The sequence below is a fragment of the Brassica oleracea genome, chromosome C7, assembly GCF_000695525.1.
Source record: "Brassica oleracea var. oleracea cultivar TO1000 chromosome C7, BOL, whole genome shotgun sequence".
Lineage (NCBI taxonomy): Eukaryota > Viridiplantae > Streptophyta > Magnoliopsida > Brassicales > Brassicaceae > Brassica > Brassica oleracea.
In genome coordinates this window covers 22,692,080-22,714,000 of record NC_027754.1, presented here as the reverse complement: position 1 = coordinate 22,714,000, position 21,921 = coordinate 22,692,080, and the positions used below count along the sequence as shown (strand labels likewise).

Below are 21,921 nucleotides of genomic sequence, written 5' to 3'. Positions count from 1 at the left end.
GTCTGGGAAGCGAGGTTATGGGGAAGAGGAGGTGCTAGAAGTGGGAGTTTCGAATATATCTGAGAAGGAGTTGGAGAGAGGGAAGGAGCGGCAAGGATAGTGGCTGAGAAGAGGAGGAGAAGGAATAGTAGTAGAAAGTTTCATGGTAAAGGAAGAGAGAATGAAGGAAATGTCAGGAAGTATAAGAAGAAGAATGGTGTGTTCAAAGATGGGTCATGTGACTCATACTGTCATACACTACAAGAAATATCGGTATTAGTGGCACCGTAAAAACGCTACCATATAGTTTTCGTAGCGTTTTTATAAACAGTCCGACAGCCGAAGCTATAATACACACCCCTCTATCATCGCGTATTTTCGTGTGCTATAAAAAATAGAGATATTATAGCATTTATCTTGTGCTATAAAATAAGTTTTCATATCATTTAATTCGTGCTATTATTTATTTGTTATAGTTTTGTTTCAACGCTATAAAATATTTTATAAAACATAAATATAATATTATTTTTTATTTATATTTTAAAATTATTAAATAAAAATATTAATTAATATATTTTAATCTAAATTAAAATTAATTTTTTTTATAATTGATTTTAAAATAAAATTAATATATTATTAAAAAATTTGTTACAAATGATATCGGTTTAATTATTAAACCTGGTTCACAGACAAAACCGGTTTAGAAATCTAAACCAAAACCTAATTAACCATAATTAACCCTAACTAAACCTAATTAACTTCTTCAGTCTCCGCCGCTGCTCCCATCTCCACCGCACGACCACCACCGGCTTGCACCACTGCCGCACCACGCTTGACTGGAGACTCCGCTATGTCACACCAATGCTTTTCCTTCCCTGCTCTTTAATAAACTGTAAACAAAACAAAAATCAGTAATAAATTTATTAGAAGATGACGAGAAAAAGAGAGCAGATAAGAGCAAGGTGAAGTGAGTTCGACCTGTGGTGGTGGTGATCAGGAGGTGAAGCCAACGCAGATTTTGACCAGAGACCAGATCTTTTGTTTCTGCAAATTAAAGTAGCAACAACAAAGCTTCGTACTTACTTAATCCATCCAGAAATCCATCCAGAAATCCAAACTTTAAAATAAAGTATCTTCCTTTTTCCACTTACCAAGTTATACGTAGCGATGGCAAAAAAAACCGAACCGAAACCGATTCGAACCGAAACCGATTCAAACCGAACCAAAGTCTATTTCAAATCATTCGGTTGAAGATTTCCTCAACCCGAATGATTCGGTTTTAAACCGAACCGAACCGAGAAACCGATGTGTTTTTGTAATTATTTAAATTAAAAATATTAGTAATACCAATATACTAAAATTATAATACCATACCACATATTTTCCATTTTTCATTTATTAACATATATTATTCTAACCGAATATGTAATAATTAAAATATTTTATTTAAAAAATAGAAAAGTTTGGTATCTTTATATTCTTATATATGTAAACATGGAAGTTAAATCTAAACCTAAAACCTAAACCTAAAGCAAATTTTATTAAAAACAAAAGTTCTTCTCCACAGCGTCACATGGAAGATGATTCATTGCAAGCTTTTTAATAATGATATAAGAGACATTACTAATGATGTTGTTTTTTTTTTAATTTTAGTTAACTTTCATTTGTTTTAATTCTTATATATCTTTTGTGACTTTTTAAAAGTTTTTGTTTCAGTTTGATATTGAATTTAGTTCACATAGTTTATGTTTACATAATTTATGCTTTAAAACATAATTTCTCTTAAAAAAATTAAACTAAGAAGAACCTAAATAAACTGATCCAAAAAACAAATCCAACCGAACCGAATACAAACCGAACCGAATATAAACCGAACCGAACACAAACCGAACCGAACTAAACCAAACTAACTATGGTTTATTTCAATTGGAAAAATACTATAATCGAACTAACCGAACCCGAATCGAACCGAGAAAATAACCGAAGTGCCCACCCCTAGTTATACGAGAGCGAAGAAGAGAGCTCCGGCTATGGAATTGTGTGTGAGATAGAGTTTAGTGAGACAGAGAGGTGTCTGTGTGAGATGAATTGTGTGTTTTGTAACTTGTAAGATGATTAAGAACAAAGATGGAGGAAATGAATTCTAAAAACATAAGGAACAGAAAGTGGGAAGAGAGATTGTCGATGGAGAGAAAGAGATAAGTGAGATCAGAGAGAACGAGAAAAAAAAAAGAAAAAAAAAATAAAGAAAATAAAAACATCTCATCCGTTGATTTTATTGTACCCTACGGTTTAGAGGATGATCTGTGTGATGAGAGCTGATTGGCCTATAGTTTTCTTTTTTTTAAAAATAATTATCCTATTGTTTTTTTTCTTCTTGTTTTTATCTTTTGTTATTCCATTTTTGGTTTATAATTATTTAAAATTGATGTTTGATAAAAAAATAATATTTTATAATTAATACTTTAGTTTTAAAAATCTGTTAGTTAACATTATAATTATTTACTATTAGTTTATATAATTGTGGTTAAGTTTAAAGTATATATGGTTTGAAGATTTTAAAATAGAATTTTGGTTAAGTTAAAATTTAGGATAAATATTTGAAAAATAAAATAATAAAGTTATAATTTCTGTAAGGAATAGGTTTTAGTCTAGTATTTATATTACTTGTAAAGATTAGATCTATGATTTTGTATGTAAGGTTTAAAATTCAAGATTTAATGTTTTATGATATATGTTATTATGAGATGTGTGGTTTAGGAATTAGGGTTCAAATTTAGGATCAAGTATATGATTTGAGTTTTAAAATATACTTGAAGTTTAAATTTAAATTTTCTATTATAATTTTGTAAAGATTTTTTTTTTTTTTTGAAACAATCTGTTACATCTGTAGACAATTTTGTAAAGATTAGATTTATGATTTTGTATGTAGAGATTAAGATGGGATTTAGGGTATTAGATATAGGGTGTAGATTTAAGATTTAGTGTTTGGGGTTTAGAATTTAAATTTAAATTTAAGATAAGATATTAAAACAATTGATTTTAAATTTAATATTAGTTTTATTATGAAAAAATTGAAGATTTTAAGTTTATGTTTAGGGTTTAAAAATATGTTTAGGGTTTAGGGTTTTGTTTAAAAAAGTACAAAATATAAATAAGCAAAAAATATTCCTATAAATCAGAAATTTCGTGAGATTAAATTGTAACATTCGTTTACTTCTTTTTAACTTATAAACTTCAACTTACAAGATATAAAACTTTTTATGAACAGAGAGAGAGAGAGAATCTTAACCCATCCAAATCTTTCAGAGGGAGGAGATCTTCATATCTTTTTGAGTTTTTTTTTGTAAATATTCGATCTTACAGATCGATTTTCATCTTCCGTTTGCGGATCTAAACTTCGCTTAGGCGATTTTTTTTTGCTTTCAAACCTAAATCGAATCTGTTCTTCAAGTTCTATCATCACTCTTTTGATTTTGGTTTGAAGATCAATAAAGTTTTAATTTTGTGTTGTCTTCGACTCTCCTTTTAATTCACAATACCGGCGGTCTCTTTTGATCATCTTCTATTCTATTGGTTATGCTCAATCTCTTTTTCCAGAAGAAGTCAATCTTTGCCATTAAAAATCATCCCGGCAAAGTATTCCAAAGGAATAGAGTATTGGAGTTTTGAATATTAGTTTCTCTGGTTTGTATCAGTTCAAGAAAAATCAAAGCTTGATTTTCAAGTGTTTTGACAACGACTGGTATCAAATCGTCTGAAACTATGTGGAGTTTCATCACATCCAATGAAGAGAATGAAGATCAATTGAAGGCAGAGGATCGCAAGAGAGTGAAGTATGGAATCTGGGCTCTGAGGATCCAAGCATACGATACGGCAGAGAATTTCCCACGGCGACCTGAAAGGACTTAATTTGCATGAGAGACATGTGGTAAATTGTGTGCTACAAAGACAACTGGATTTAGGGCACGTGGTGATGATACAGACAAACTCTGCCGACTTAGATGAGTTTAATTTTATTACATTATATAGTATCTTTACTTTTGGGCCTCATGTATCTTAAAGCCCGATCCATGTAACTTCGCCCATTGGGCAAGTCAATGAAACGTCGACAAAAAAAAAACTTTTTATAAACACAAGAAAATCATTCACTTGCTGGAAACAAACAAAAGTATCTATCACTTTTAACATTGGTCTGAACCATTTTCATGAATTGAGCTCAAATATAATCAATTACAGTTCCTTATATAATCAATTACAGTTCCTTTTATATGAAAACCAAACTAATATAACAGAAAACCTCATACACAGAATTTTACTCATATTATTGTGTGATCACAATCTACTTGCGCATAAGAACCTCAATAAATCGATGAAAAATATATCGCACTTGTAAAGTTTGACACCAACGAAGAGTTTAGTTCAAGACAGACTCTTCTCCATGTAGCTAAGTTCCTCGCCTACAGCCGCTCTGTCATTCTTATTGAGATATCCCATCTGTAACAACGGTGGAGTTAGCTCCAATCTCAGCCAACAAAATAGAAACAAAACAGAGAAAAAGAGTAAGAGATTAAGAGAGAAACAAAACAGAGAAAGGGACAAATCAAAAAGAGCTCGCTTGATCTGTGGAGCATGTTCAATAAAAAGAACAAGAAGAAGTGAAGAGACATAACAAGGAATGGCGACCAACCTGCATCTGGTGGCTGAGTTTGATGGTCAGAGAGCTATGGGAGGTGGTGAAAGATGGAGTTCCAGATCCCCCAACAAAGACTGCAACAACATCTGATACATACTATGCAAAGGAGACAAGCTTGCGATCTCTCAAAGCAAAAAATACTTGAGAACCAAAGCACATGGGGATTTAGACTTTGGAAGTTTCAAGAAAGCGGACAAGTAGGAGAAAAACTGCATACAAATGCAGAAGTTTCAAACACCAGGAACCAGTCACGTGTATGCGGCAAGTCCACAAAAACTGAGAAAGAAGGGAACAACATTGCAACAAACGTGCAAAAGAGACAAATCACAGCAACACCACTGAAGAAAAAATACACAAGAAGAAAATCAGAAACGTTTTTCCACTTAAGCACAACAAACATAACTATAGCACTGAACCTGCAGCAACAACATCGACATCACAGGTCACAAGACCGAGATCAGGCTTCTTCCCCGAAGCTCGTAACCCAGCAGACATACCATCAGTGTTAAACCCTTTAGTAGCTGTGACTCACCCACTATCTAAACAACAAGAACAAAATATTCAACCTTTCAAAATTTGAAGAGATGCAAAGAATTCATAACTATATATATGCAAACTAAAAACCTGCCTCCAAAACAACTTCCCGCTATAACAGTGATTTTTTTACTTTATTTAGCGCGAAAATATTTAATAGCGCGAATTTAATGATACGATAGAGTTAGAGTCCGATTTTAGACACTTTTAGTAGCACTTGGTGAATTCGTGCTACTGTGAACTGCTACCAATACCGATATTTCTTGTTGTGATAGTTGGGACTCTTATATATTTTTTAGTCTTGGGTTTTTGTTGCATTAGTGCTAATGGTCGTATAACAGTTTTATAAGCTAATCAAAACTACTCAAAACGTCTTATCAAACCTCTTCTTGATTTCTTCTCTTTCATTATATACATATCAAAATACTCAAGACTTCGGGGATCATTCAATTCACTGCCGAGATGGAAGGGATTTATCGTGAATCTTGAAGGACAAATCTATAGTTGCGAACACTGCAAGATTCATCTTACAAAGACGTTATTACAAATGAGAGAAGAACCAACTCTTCTCAGAAAGACTTGGGGTTTTTTGAGAAACTTTTGACACAGCTGTATCTTTTTAGTGAAAACTATTAGTTAAATGTCAAACTATGTCATTACAAGAAGAGTTTCTTGCGCTGTGCAGCCTGTGCTGACTGCATTATTTTGTTATTTATCAGTTGTAAATAACGAAGACATAATGTTGATAACGGGACTTCGTACCGTAACGTTGGCTGGAAATACGTAAGCCAAAAACTTTATTTTAGTGTAGTTAATAGATATCGTAATAAGTTTTAGTGTAGTTTCGGTAGCGTACAAAAACAGTTACGAAATCTTCATGTAGCAGAGCTCCAGCGAGAGGTTCAGATGAGTCAAGATTGTACATAGTCTCTATTCTTCTGAAAATAAATCTTAAGTTTTAAAATTTTAAGAGACAGATGGTGACAATAAACAAGATATGGAAGATAGGTTCACTATATTTATTCGGGCTTTTGATATAGTTAAGGCTTAACAATTATTTAAGTAGTTCATCAACCCATCATTTATTTTTAGCATATTTATTTTTTCACATTTCTGGATCAATATCACTCTATTTGAATGAACTATATCCATACAATCTCAGCGAAGTATTCGTCGGTTGAACTGTCTTGCCGTCGATTTGGAATTGAATCTTATGTTAGAGATTTTCGAGATGTACATCGACATCAATTTAAAACTCGAATGATTCTCAGGTTGAATTAATCCCATAATCTAATCTCCTTTCCAGTCGACTCTGTGAAAAGTAAACAAGTCGTCGGTAGAACCAAACTACAAAGAGAACAAGCACAACGAAAATTATTTTTAAGGTCCAAATCCTTAGGACCATCAGTAATTTCTCATCGGTCTGGCCTAAATTTGTTATTAAAAATAGAGTGGCCCATCGGTTGCTTATTATATAATAGCTAAAAACATAATTGTACATGTGTGAAAAAAAAAACTATCAAATATAAAAAATTTAGTTTCTCAATACTATATGTTTTATCATATAAACTCATCTATGTCTTATCCTGGTTTACTCTAGAAGGCATCGCATGGTATCTATGTTATTAAGTGTAGTGGTATAGTTACAATTTTTTGAGCGTTCAAACCCAACCGCACATTCTATACAACTTTTTTTCAGGTTACAAAACATTTTTTTGGCTTTATGCATCATATGGGCCAGTTCTGATTTAACCATTTGAAGTTGGTTGGACGTTTTGTATAAGTGTTCACTTTTTTTTCCATCTATTTTTATTATTATTAACGAGCCAAAACCCAACAAGCTAAACCCATTTACCGTACAAACAACATAAGCCCAAAACATAAGGGCGAAATAAAACTACTTCGACCACAAGTCCAAATGTGGCCCAAAACACTAAGACCCATCTTTTTCACCGAGACGCCACTCACTCCACGCGTCAATCATTAACGTGGACGGTACACGTGTTGAAATCCTCACCTACGAGGCAACACGCGTCACATGGCCGCCTCCCGGAGCCCTAACTGGCGTTTCACCGGACCTCTGCCGGAAACCGTCTCCCAATCTCCACCATCGAGCATACCAGGAAGAGACACCACTACCCCTCCTCTTTCCATCTTCATCCATCGTCCACCTCGTGGATCATCAATCGGCCGACGCCGGACACAACCCAAAGAAAGAAACAGAGCCGCCGTCAACACCAAAGGCGATGCTACGCGGAGTCAGAAGCCGACTGTTCACCTTCAATTGAAACAGATACAACATCGGAGTCAAAACCCGATCAACCACCTAGCGTTGGTGTGTCGCCGGAAATCACCGAGAGATCCCGGTTGAAATACATTTCATCGCCAAAAAGAAGAAGAGACAGAGAGGCGACAAAGGAACAGATCCAACAAACACAAATCCCGATCGACAACGTGTCTTTGAGAGCCTACCGTCGCCGGTCGAAAAACGGAGATCAGAAAAACTAGCCGCCTTTAGAGAGAGGATAAAGCTTTTTCTCTCTCGTCTCTCTTTTTTGTTCACGCATAAGTGTTCACTTAACTACTGAATATATTTTCAAGAATTTTAGGCCGAAGAAAAACATAGGTCTAAAACTTCGAATACTGTTTATCTACTCTAGTACACTGACATTCGTCGTTAAACCACAATCAGTTAATAAAATAATGAACGCATATCCAGGAGTGAAGGATACCCGAAAGTAATAAGTGATGTGAATATTATATAGTCATGGGACTTCATGATTCATGTTTGAATTATATAACAAAAAGCCGATCTTTTGTGACATCTTATCACTTGACGTTCGACCAAACCCAACACTATCTTTTCCATTCTTTATCTTCTTCGTTTTCTCTTGTTCGTTTCTGCACTCATTATCTTAAATTTTTATTTTAAGGATTAATTTGGATTTAAGATTTCAGTAATACTCTACAACGGTCTAAAGAACAGCTTATATACATTAAAGACATTCACCATCATGTGAAATGTTGCTCCTTTTCTCAAATAAATAAAAGAAATGCTGCCCAAAGAGATTTTCAATCATGGATTCTCACGTAGATCTTCCCGATAAAAAAAGGAAATTCAATTATTCGTCTTTTAAAAATATGATTATTACTCACATCCATACTAAGCTTTAAAGCATACGATAAACTTTTGGAGTCAATATTCATTTTTAAGAAGAATATTTTGCATATATTTCTGATTTTTCTAGCTATGTTTATTTATATAACATTTGCGTAACTAAGAGCACATTTTACCAAAGCTCTTTCTATTAAAAAAAAAAGAAGAGGCCAAGAAAGGAGAGAACATAGATTTTTTTTGGGTGTAAATGTTAAAAATGAGAGAACATAGATAGTTTCTCGTTTGAAACTCAAAAAAAATTGAGAGAGATCTTCGAACTTACTTGACATATTGTAATTAGTTTTAACTTTTTTCTTTGTTTAAATTTTCTAATTTTAGTTATGAGAAGAGCTCTATCGATGCTGATGTTTAGAAGCTTGTGATCGAGACCGAACAAACTTATTATTTATTTTCATAAAAAGATTGGATGTTTTCATATATACTCAACTGAAATTTTTGAGCAATGCAACTTATGACCTATAAGTGAGGTCGTAATAAATTAATAATGTAACTACGTAAGTATAATAAGTATACAAAATTGTAATCAAACCTTTTGTTCATGGATTTTTTAATTAATACACCTGATAATTCTAGTAAGAGTTATTCTTGGGTTCAACTCCTAGGGTGAACCTCTAGGTTCACTAGCCACTAAGATTTCATTATTTCAAATTCGATATTTTTTTAAAAAAGAAACAAAATATTATCAAGTTATATTATGTTTTTAAAATAAAAAGTAAAAAAAAAATAGCAGCTACAGAAAAAAAAGAATTAAAAAAATATTTTTAACGTCGCCAGCAAAACACTAAATCCTAATCCCTAAACCCTAAATCATAAATCCTAAACCCTTGGGTAAACCTAAACCCTTGGGTAAACCCTAAATCTTTGGGTAAACTCTAAACCTTTGGGTAAATCCTAAACTCTAAATAAAAACACTAAACCCTAAAACTTTAAACCCTAAATCCTAAACCCTAAATCCTTGAGTGTTTTAGTGTTTATTGATTTTGATTTAGAGTCTAAGATTTATCCTAGAGTTTAAGATTTATCTTAGAGTTTAGGATTTACTCAAGGGTTTAGGGTTTATGGATTAGGATTTAGGGTTTAATGTTTTGCTGATGACGTTAAATATTTTTTTTTATGTAATTACTATTATTTTTTATTTATTTCTTTTTACTTTTTAATTTTAAAAAGATAATATAATTTGACAAAATTTTTGTTTCCTTTTTTAAAAAATATCGAATATAAAATAACACAATCCTATTGGTTAGTGATCTTAAAGTTTCATTTTAGGGGATGAACCAAAGAATAAGTCTAAATGGCGATAATGATGATGGTATGCATGAGAGAGAGTGTCTACGCATGCATAATGGAAAAGGTTCGAAAGAAGGGAATAAATTCGCCAAAACATAATTATGATTTTGTGGGCGACTTGAAAATGTTTTCTTTATTAGTAAATCATCTTTCAGTCTTTCACTAACCTTTCAAGGACAAAAACTACACATACTGAAAATATTATTGAAATGTATACACCACACGTAAATGGGTTACAAATGTTGGCATAAGAAAAGATTACGCAAATAGGTTTTACGTTTTTTCTAGTATGTACATGGCCATCTCTGCTTTCTTACTTGCTCAAGATATATAAATATAAAACATTTTCACATATATTAATGAATAAGTTTTAAGTTTTTAATAACACTATAGGACAGTTATGACTACTCTAACGCAGTTTTAAGTTTTAAGTTTTTAATAACACTATAGGGCAGTTATGACTACTGAGGTAGTTTTTCTTAACTAAAAGCACTCATCTAACTAAATGGTCTCCCTTTTTTTGAAAATTAGTCACCTTTCTTATTTTCTCGGGACTAGACTTTTGAAACTTAAAAACTAATTAAAAAATTCAGAAATTATCAAAGCCTCTTCTTGACATCATCGTAATTTTCCGCCGTATCCGGAGCAATTGGTTAACGTCGTGCTTACACTGTCGTGGTCTGTTGTGGTCATTGGGTCGGGTTTTTTTTTCCCGTCGCAACACTTCCTTCTCCGCCGCCGCAACACTTCCTTTGATACGATGTGTTGTGTCTCAACTCATCTTTTCTCGTCGTGATTCATCGTCGCCGTGACCTTCATGCCTCTCTTATGCGCTCTGGAACTGGCATGATAAGCTTGAGAGCAACAATGGCTAATTTCGACATTTTTACATATTTGGTCCCTAAACTTATTGTTATTTATTTTGTAACCCCAATACTTTTTAAATGTGAAAATTGATCCTTAATTTTGTCTCAAACTTCATAAATTATATTTTAACCTCTTGTAGTACGAATACATCTATGAAAATACAATTAAACTAAAGACATACCTAAATGACTTAAATGAACAAAAACAAATATGACGTATCAAAAAAAATATGTACACCGAATTGTACGACAGTACACATGTACAACAAAAATCTATGTACACAAACATTTTTACCATCCATATGTACAACAATACACATGTACATCAGATTCACATGTACAACTGGTGAATTTTTCGGATAGATTTGCAATTTTAAGCATGCTCACATATTGAAAGAAATCGATGGGACGAGATTTGCGGAAAATATTTCATAGGCACACATGGTTATGCATTAAAAGCTACGTCTTGGAAGGTTATTATTCTTGTTTAAACACATCTAAAGGTATTTGCATGTTTAAAATATTTACTTTCAAAGAAATTTACATGTACACTTATGTTTTTGACTATCGACAAGGGCTAACATGTACAATATACATATTATATTTTATCAGATATTTACATGTACACATATGTTTGAGATACATGTTAGATGTCTAACATGTTGTAAAGTTGTGTACATTCGTTAGTGTTGTAAAGTTGTGTACATTCGTTAGTGTACATGTGTACATTTGGAGGCGCACATGTGTACAACAAATTTGTAGTGTACATGTGTACAACACATGAAAATTAGTTTACATGTGTACAACACTAAATTAATAGGTTATATTTGCAATTTTCAAAGTTAAAAGACGAATGGAAAACTTCCAAAAGTTAAAGGACTCGTTCGTGTAATCGGGGAAGGTCTGGTCTGTACAATTAAAAAGTCAGTAGTCAATTTGAAAGGGATATATTTGCAAATCAAAAACTTTGGAGGGTAAAAATGAATATACTCAAAAGTCGAGGGACCAGATGTGAAATAAAGCCAAAAGTGGCCATTGTAGCTCATCGAGCTTTCGCGACCCGCGGTGGTGAATTGCTATTCGGTGGTGGATCCTTCGGAAGATGAGCATAAATTGACGGCGTGGAAGAAGAAGCTTGGTCATGTTGATTTTTGGCGAAGAAACAGAGGAACCTCAATCGTGTTCTTCATTTTGTTTTCGGCGGCATATATTAAGAGATTGTATTCTTCATTTTGTTTTCCAGATTTTTTCTTGGGATTTCTCAGGATTTTTCATTTCGTTCTTCAACATCTTGTTCAAATTACGATCTATCAACTTCTTCATTTTGTTATTTTTAGAATTATTTCTCTGTTAGAAAAAAAGAAGAAAAATGAGATTAAAAATTGTGGGACCCATTTAGTTAGAATAATGAACTTAGTTAAGTAGTAGTTGTAAAAAACTACCTTAGGAGCAATAACTACTCTATCTTGTAATAAAAAACTTGAAATTGCCCTAGGATGTAAATAACTCTTGTATTAACCCTCATTATAAAAAGAGTGATTTACATTTAAAGGCAAAATCACTATAGTACACATTTTGAAATCCAATAGCCTGTAATGATCTGGAAAGCAGAAATTTGAAACATTTATTAAATGATTTAATCATACATTCACTGACATCATCACAATCCGACAAACCCGATGTTTCAGTTTTTACTTTCACTATCATTGAATGCAAATAAATACGAAACCCATTTCATCACAGAGCTTGGTTGAATTCACTGATTTATTCATTTAATTAATACTAGATCTCGATGAATTTTTGTTTTCCTTTATTTTTATATAAATATTTTATTTTCAATTCTAAATTGGTATACATTATAATATATATGTATCTATTAATTTTCAAACATAATAAGTTTACGGTATATATTTTCATTAAATAGATTGTTTCAAATTTTCATATGTATTTATATATTTATATATAGATATATTTTTGAATTATTATTTTATTATTAAAATCGTAACTATATATTTAAAAATTAGGAAATATTGTTTTATAATCATATTCAAAGATACTGTAACATTTCACAAATTTAGAAAGTTAAAAGAAAATTAAACTTTTTGCTTCATAGATTTATATTATCGAGTAAATAATTAAACATTTAGTTTTTGTTTAATTTTTAAAATAAACTATATAGTTTTAAATTTGTTTTCATTGGTTTAAGGTAGTAAAGATTAATCATTGTTAGATAATATGATTTTTGTTATTTAAAAAAAAATCTTTATAATTTTAAAAGTTAACATCAACAAATATTTAAATAATTAACATATGAAGGTATAGTATCACAACACTAAATTATATCTACTTAATTTATACTATTTGTAAATTCAATGGATCATCTATTGTTTAAATCCAATTATTGATAGCCCAATAAAATTTTTTGGTATGCCTAAAATTTAAGTGATAAGATTAGAGATTAAATGTAATATGACTTTGTAGAAATATGTTCATTATGTTATTTTTTAAAAAAATCACACATAAATCAAGATTTTGACTTCTGTTTTAGGTTGAGAACGGGGACATGCAATTCGCGGTTTTCAGTGCGGAATTGTCAAAACCGCCAATTGATCACCATTCACCACTGTCACTCAAAAACGCACACTAGTAAAAAAACAAAAAGTAAATACACAAATTATTTTTGTATACATGCAGAATCCAAAAAACGCACTTTAAAACTACTCCCACATAAAAGATAGTGGTTCAGCTGAAAACCGCACCTGTGTAATTAATATTTGTTTCAATATAGCACAAAGTCTACGTTTCAAATATCATCGACTCACGTACCACTATTTATAATATTAATGAAAAGTACCTTACATTACTTGTTATGCTTTTGATAGGATATAATAATATTTTGACTTGCATTGTGTATAACTTTTTGGGTTACAAGCTCCACTTGATTTATTTTTTAAATAATATAATTTACTTTATTAGTTTACGATTCTTTTTGAAAATATAGATTTTATTCATCTAAAATACTTTATGAAATTAATATTTATTTTTTCTTTTCACAATTTTAAATCCAAAATATTTTACTTTTTATTTATTTTCTTATTTAAAAAAAACAAACAAACAAACTAAAATCATATATTTTAATAATAAGAAAATAATTACAACAAAATTGAACTAGAAAATTGGTTCAATATCAAAATTTGGCTTTTTATTTAAATTTAAAGTAAATCATGTAAACTTAAATATAATTGTTAATACTTAAAAAAATTAGTTATGTTAGTTATACTGATATATTTCTTTTGTATTATTTATATTTTTAAAAAATTTCAATTCTGCAAATTATATTTTCACCAATCAAACACAAATCCGCACCGCTAATTTTTTCAAAACTGCATTTATCCCGCAAACCGCACAAACCACAGTTGGACCGTACCGTACTTCAATTCCGTACCGCTTTTATTACCAAAATCGCGGTTACCATTCGGACCCTTAATACACAAGATGAAGAAAAGAAAAACAAATAAAATACAGATGTGATGACAAAAAAATAAATAAAAGACAGATGCAACAGTTCGAGGAATATAATAAGAAAAACGTTGTTACACATTCGTACGTAAACACATTCATACGTAACCACTACGAACATACCCCATTCAGTATAAAAAGTGTAGGAAGAAATATTTTTTTAAAATGTAATTTTAATTCAATTAAGTGGCTTGGTGGCTGAAAAAAGTGGATGGGGTAGATTTTGAGGCAATAAATAGTGAGGAGTACTATTATTATGAGTTGGTGCAATTAATACCTTGAAGAGTGCTTCTATTATTCATACGGATGGATTTATAGCAATGCTAACTCCTTTTTAACTCCTTTTTATTGGAGTTTGTTCCTTTATTCTTTTTTTTTGAATAAAAATAAAGAGATTCGGCATACATCACAGTGGGTGTTACACTCTTTTTTTTTTTTCAGAGAAAAGTAATTTATTTTATTCGAAAGAAACACATCATATGAAGATGACTATAAGAACCCACAAAGGAATGACTCAAAAATAAACTCGGAGATGAATGAACAATCCTCATCCACAAAAACCCACATAAAAGTGGCTACTTTAACCCATACCAGGATAGCCTACAGTACCAAAAAATCAAAACCGACACTAATACTAGATAAGGCTAAACAACCCAAGAGCGAATAAAAAGATAATTAGCAGATTTTAAATTTTTGTAGAGGCCAATGATCGGAAATTGTCGATGTTGCTGTCCATAGCTCGCCACGCGATAAACTCCACCTCCTACACGACGACTTATCGTTGCTGCAACACGCACGCCAAATGATACCGCTCAAGAACTAAAATCATGCGACTTCATGACACGACAGAAAGAACCGCTATACGATCCACACCCCCTTCAGATAAAAGTGTGACGCTCATCGCGCCCACTTAGTCATAGAAAGAAGCCCAGACACAAACTCAACTAAGACGAGGTCTTACTAGGCATGGGCGTTCGGGTACCCGTTGGCATTCGGATCGGGGTTTTCGGGTTTTCGGATTTTCGGGTTTACGCTTCTAGGTCTCATACTAAAATTTTATTAGTACAGATCGGGTTCGGATAATAACACTTCGGGTTCGGTTCAAAATTGTATTGCATTATAAAACCCATAAAGTAATCATATATCGTACGGATTCGGGTTATATCGGTTCGGTTCGGATATGACCAAAATAAAAATAACAAAATTTTTGAAGTAAAACACAAAGAAAAACATCTAAAATAAATAAAAATTAATCTATCACATATAAAATTGATAAAATAACAATAAAATGTTAAATCAAGCATGAAAACAAACATCATTTGTAAACAATATGTATTGCCTTATAGAGAGTAGACTTTTTATTTGAATGAGTAAATTATAAAATACTTATTTATAACTAATTGTGTACTTAAAGCATTTATTAGAATTTTAATATTTATTATTATATATAATATTACCACAAATATTGAATTTAATAATTGGAATACTTATATATATTTCAAAATATTTATATTGACTATTAATTTCAGATTTTTCGGGTTACCCGTTCAGGTTCGGTTAATAACACTTCGGGTTCGGATATTTTTTGTACCACCCTACAAAACCCGTTCGAGTATTTTTACGTTTCAGATCGGATAACACGTTTCGGATCGGATAACGGATCGGGTTTTTCGGTTCGGGTTCGGTTCGGATTTCGGGTTCCGGATTTTATGCCCAGGCCTAGGTCTTACCATACAGACCCTACAAAAACACTGTGTGAGAACCGATAAGCACCGATAAGCGATCACTGCACCCACCACTCTACGAATAACCTCTGCTAACCCAACTCTCACCACACTTTAATATTACCACCACAAACGGATTCAAGAAACCCACCAAAACACTAAGGGATATTAAGGACCAAGCTACGACACCAAAACAACCGAGAACTAAACAACGACAACAAACCAACACAAACACCACCAAGACAAGCCACTAACACAGAAAAAAATAACAACAACACGGATACCAACAACGAAGACAACAAGACCTAGAACTACGACACTTGGGATTGAAAGACATCAGCAAAACGAACAAGCTGGAACGATACCGGCGGGAAGAGACCCGTCGCAAGACACCAAGAAACAAAACTTCTCACGCGCCACCAACCTCCTACACCGTTCCTTCAAATGACGGATAAAGTCATGACACACCGAGGCCGGTGAGAGGAATGTCTTCAACAGATTCACGCGCCGCCTAACGAAGAGGAACGCCAGAGATCTCCAAACGGAAAATGAGATCTTACAATCTTCAATCCCTAAAAACCGACTCCCTGAACTGACCAACCTTACACGCCTTGCCGGGACTCCAAGGACTGACGAACTCCACAACTGAACGAAACCTCATGAGCAGGTCGCCGGAGAAGTGAAGTCGGAAGAAACCAGAGCCCCATGCATCTCAGACGGAAGAGAGGAAACAGAGGCAGCGAGAAAACAAAGACGATGACTAGAGGCTAGGGGAGACGCCTTCGACACCATCTAATTTTAGGTTTCTATTGTTTTTGAAAGAGAGATGCATACCCTAAATTTTACAATGTGATCTACCATGAAAAAAAATAGTGTGAAAATTCTTTATATACATAAAAAGTAGTGATTTCTTCGAAGCAAAATTGTAAAAAGATTGTTATGAAGGTCATGGTGGGGGAAGATGTTTTAATTCCCATTATATTTTGTATTCTCCAAAATATATTTACACTACAAGAAAACAGCGGTATTCTGACGGACATTCCGACGGAAAATGAAATCCTCGGAATATCTCGAAGAATTTCCGAGGAAACACAAAATTGGGTTTCCTCGGAATTTTCTCGGAATATACCGACGGAATTCCGAGGGAATATCAATCCGTCGGAATATTCCGAGGAAAAATGTGTTCCTCGGAAAAAACCGATGAATTCCATGTAGAGTTACCCATCTTTTTTATGTAATACAAATAATGAGGCTGGCCATCTCCATGTAGATTTACCCATCTTTTTTATGAGCCCTAGTCCTAGAGATAGTTAATTTAGACGTCTTAGACTTTTTTTTTTGATCAAAGACGTCTTAGACTTAATATTCATTTTTACCCCGAGCTTTGGATTCTGTAATCCACTCCCCTCTAGTGGACTAGTAAATGGACCCATCAAAGTGGAAGTTGTCTCGTATCTTTGGCATGAACCAGAATGAGAAAATTGTTAAACTCGCGCCAACAAAATTAGCCATATTACTATTCTCTGTTTGGGATATATTAACGTTGCTATTAATAAGTTTAATAGTTTATTGTTAGTAACGTACTAACGGTTCTGGTGATCACTGATCGACGTGACAACATTACATGCATATTATTCACGCAAAATTTGATGATATAACAATATGCTATTGCGAATCCACAATAGTTCATGTAGAGTATGTATACTGTAGTATTTTGTGTTTTTGTAGCTAATTATATTACACTTAATTCGATAAAAATAAAAATAAAAAAATTATGGTTCTTTACATGATGAAGGTCAATTTTCAATTAATGTCACCAAAAAAAAGTAGTTCATGTTCGGGCGTCGCGCGACCTGCAACCTACGACATGCGACTAAGATTACGTTCGTTTACGTGTCGCGCGACCTGCGACTTGCGACCTGCGACTAAAACTATGTTCGTTTATGTGTCGCGCGACCTGCAATCTGCGACCTGCAACCAGTCGAGCGATCAAAATTTTCTTAATTTTTAGTCGCTGTTTTTCGGACGACTTGAATGAGAACCCGCGACTGATCGCGACATCAAAACGAACAACAACCTGCGACTTGCGACTTGCGACCAATCGCAGGTCACATGTCACGCGACATCAAAACGAACAACAATATGCGACATGCGATCAGTCGCAGGTCGCATGTCGCAAGTCGCGCGATAGGGAATCGAACATCCGTAGTAGTGACTACTCCACTTTTGTCGACATTTTCGTGACTAGTCGACTTAATTCGATATTACTCTAATTTATATTTTTGGGTCAGACTGTGTACATATTGCCAACGTCAACGTTTATATATATGAAGAAAAAGGGTGAAAGAGAAAAGAAAAGGAAAAGGAAAAGGAAAAGGAAACGGAAACGGTAGGCGCTAAGGTAAACCCCGTTGAAAAGTTGCTAACTATTTTTGGTGAAGAAACAAAAGGAAATAAATAAAGAAAACTATTCAATCTCTTTCATAACGAAGAAATAAGTTTTTTCCCCTCAAGAAAGCCACATATATTTCCTTTTCTAACCTCTCTCTTACACGATTATCTGTTAATGTTGTTAGATCTATGGTCTTTTCAATCCCAGATCCTATAGATCTTCTTATAGGGTTTTGAGCTAGCCGTCATAAAGAGGAGTCATCTGCCTCGCGGAAACTCTCTTTCTCTCTCTTCCTCCAATAAATAAACCACCACCTTCCCTCTCTCACATCACTCTACCATTTACTACAAGACTCCTCTAATTAATGTGTGTGTTCTCTCCAAGAGTTGAATACAGCTTCATGAGCGGGTTACAGATTGGATTTTTACACTTTAACTCTTTTCCTTTCACTAGGGTTTGACAAAGAGTTTCTTACAGATTTCTTTGGCATTCTGTCCACCTCCTTCTATGTATACAAGTTTATGTATATGCATGGTGTGTGAAAGAGGGAGGTGGTCATACTGTCAACAGACATCTGTTAGGGTTTCTTTGTAAAACCCTCTTGATATACCATATTTATCAATGTTTTGAATCTGGTGAGCTTGATCTGTTACTTGGTGATGACAAGCCTCTATTTGGCATGAGGTAAGGTGTGGATTAATTACCATTCTCTTGTTTCCCACAACTTTGATTCTGTTGTTCTCTTTTTGTTTGAGTTCTTACATAAAATCGTTTTTGGTATTGATCCTTCACTCTTTGTTGATCTAGACCATTGCATCGTTATTTATTTTATATCTTTTTGTTAAAAACTTTAATACCCTGTGATATTTTCCACCTTTCTAGTGTAAAAACTTTGAAATATATCGTGAGAAGGTGTCATTGTGCGAAGTCTTGATGCTTTTTTTTTTGGAAGTCTTGAAGTCTTGATGTTTCGTCTTCTAGAAAAAAACACTAAGAAAAAGAGAAGGACCCAGATTTCCGAAAAGGTAACAGAGGTTTTGATTTACTTTAAGAACATAGGGGGAAAGAGAAGCATCTTGTTTTGAAAGTCCACGACGTTATTATGATGTTCCCTTATTCTATTTGAAACAGTTGTAGAGATTACGTGTACTCCTTCATTTGGTATAATTTCTGACCTATATATATATACAATATAAGTTATAGCTTGCTTACTTTTTGTTTATCAGTTGAAAACAATTCATAATTTTCATGCTTTTACGATAAGATTTGTTGCTTGATCATAGTTATGCATTTATCATCATCTCTAGACAAAACACGCAAGTCATACATATACATTTATATTTTTTGAGTATTCATCGATCTATCATGTTTTGATGATAATTGCATTGCTGGTTAGTCGGATATTTTGGGTTTAATTGGTCCAAGACTCCAAGTTTATAGAGATCTAGTATAAAGTGATATTTTTGGTTTGCTCGAGGGTATTAAAATATCCACACTTTGGGTTTCAGTGTTCTGAATAATGAGCTGCCTAACAAAAAATGTGCGAAGAAACTAAGCTTTTGCATTAATTACTATAAGCTAAAAGTCTTCTCAAAATCAAAGCATAATATTTTTTATACATAGGCGAATGTTAATTTTGGACAATGAGTTTGCATGGAGAATTTTCATGATGGCAGTCCCGTTTGTAAGGCTGAACATTTTATCCGTTAATTTTGATTCGATTCGTTATTCGTCTCAATTCGATCCAAAATTTCCGGATATCTGTAGACTCCGAAGCAAAGCAAATACTAAAAATCAATATCCGTTAAAATCGAAGCAAATCACAAATATCAAAATTTTAAGAAGCGGATATCCGCTCTGATCCGGAAATATATAAATACATGTACATATTAATTATACTTAATGTTTTAAATGTATAAGTTTATATAATTATTATTATAACATATGATTTGACAAATTATATTCACATTATTACTTATATAAAAGTATTACATGAAAAAGAAGAGAATTTTTTTTATAAAATAATCATTTTTTTTTAAGTTTTGTGTTATTATAATTGTTAACTAAGTTTAAAATTTAGTAGTTTCACTATTTCTTTTAGTTTTTATTTTATAAATCATGCAAAAAATATATTAAAAAAATAAATTTGTATTGAATTTTTAAGATTATTTGTATTAATTAAAACGGATGAGATATCCGTAAGTATTTATAAATATCTGTAAATATCTATTTATTTTCCGGATATTCGTATTTTTCCGAAGCAAAACAAATCGAAAAATTAGATATCCGTAACATACGAAGTAAATCAAAAATACCTTCAAAAATCCGGATATACGATCGTGTCCAGCCCTACCCGTTTGCAAGTTTAATACATAGGGGGATGTTAGCTTTTCTGCAAATAAAATCTGATTTTTACAGACTTTTAGTATAGCATTTATCTTCCATATTTTCTTGACACTTTGTATCTATGTATATAAGAGAAATGATTGGTGTTGACATAACGTACAGAAGCTATAATAATGTACTACGGATTTTTGTTTTACTTTATTTTTATATAAACATTTTGTTTTCAATTCTAAATTGATATATATTATAATATATATGTGTCTATCAATTTTTAAAAAATAATAAGCATACGGTATATTTTTTCATTGAATAAATTATTTCAAACTTTCACATGTATTTATATTTTTTTCTATATATATATTTTTAGATTATTATTTCATTATTAAAATCGTAACTATATATATATATATATATATATATTAGTAAAATATTATTTTATTGTCATATTCAAAAATATTATAACATTTCACAAATTTAGAAATTTAAAAAAAAATTAAACTTTTCGCTTCATAGATTTATATTATCGAGTAAATAATTAAACATTTAGTTTTTGTTTAATTTTTAAAATAAACGATATAGTTAATTTGTTTTCATTGGTTTAAGGTTATAAAGATTAATCATTGTTAGATAATATGATTTTTGTTATTTAAAAAAAATATTTATAATTTTAAAAGTTAACATCGATAAATGTTTAAATAATTAACATATGGAGGTATAGTATTAGAACATTAAATTATATCTATTTAATTTATACTATCTATAAATCCAATGGATCATCTATTGTTTAAATCCAATTATTTATAGCCCAATAAAAATTTCTGGTATGCTCAAAATTTAAATGATAAGATTAGAGATTAAATGTAACATGATTTTCTAAAAATAGGTCCATTAGGTATATTTTTTAAAAAAAATTACACATGAATCAAGGTTGTGATTTCTGTTTTAATATATAAAAATATAGGATATTCTCAAACATAGAATAAAAACAAGACAACAAACTTTCTTAACAAAATGATCAAGTTGGTGGAAAATGGTATATTGTATGGTCGTACATGCTCAGTTATATTAGTCTCCTATTAAAGTTAAAGCCAGGCAATGTCAGTTACCACGAGATAACATGTGTATACATAACCCTAGAGGCGAAACCTATACTCAGACGAACCCTAAAATTGCTCGAATTCAAGTTAAAGCCAGGCATGAAGTAGGACGTCCACAACAGAAGATTGTAAAAGAACAAAAAATTTAAAATATACGATTTTTTCAGTTTAATTTTGAGTAAAGTTTTTAAGTTGCAACAGATTGGCAAATCAAATGATATGGTGGATGCTTCATGGTCATCCAAATTTGACTTGAATTGGAGAGATCAGTTTCTTCTTGCGTCTTGAGAGGGAGAGTGAGAG

General features: G+C 32.2%; 1 long non-coding RNA gene across 1 annotated transcript; it reads right to left on the bottom strand.

The window, feature by feature from the left end:
- Positions 1 to 4,268: 4,268 nt before the first annotated feature.
- On the bottom strand, positions 4,269 to 5,203 carry LOC106304737. The gene is made up of 2 exons (XR_001262821.1): positions 4,670 to 5,203; positions 4,269 to 4,476 (listed from the first exon to the last, which is right to left on the bottom strand). It is a non-coding gene; the product is annotated as an uncharacterized LOC106304737 (long non-coding RNA).
- Positions 5,204 to 21,921: the final 16,718 nt, after the last annotated feature.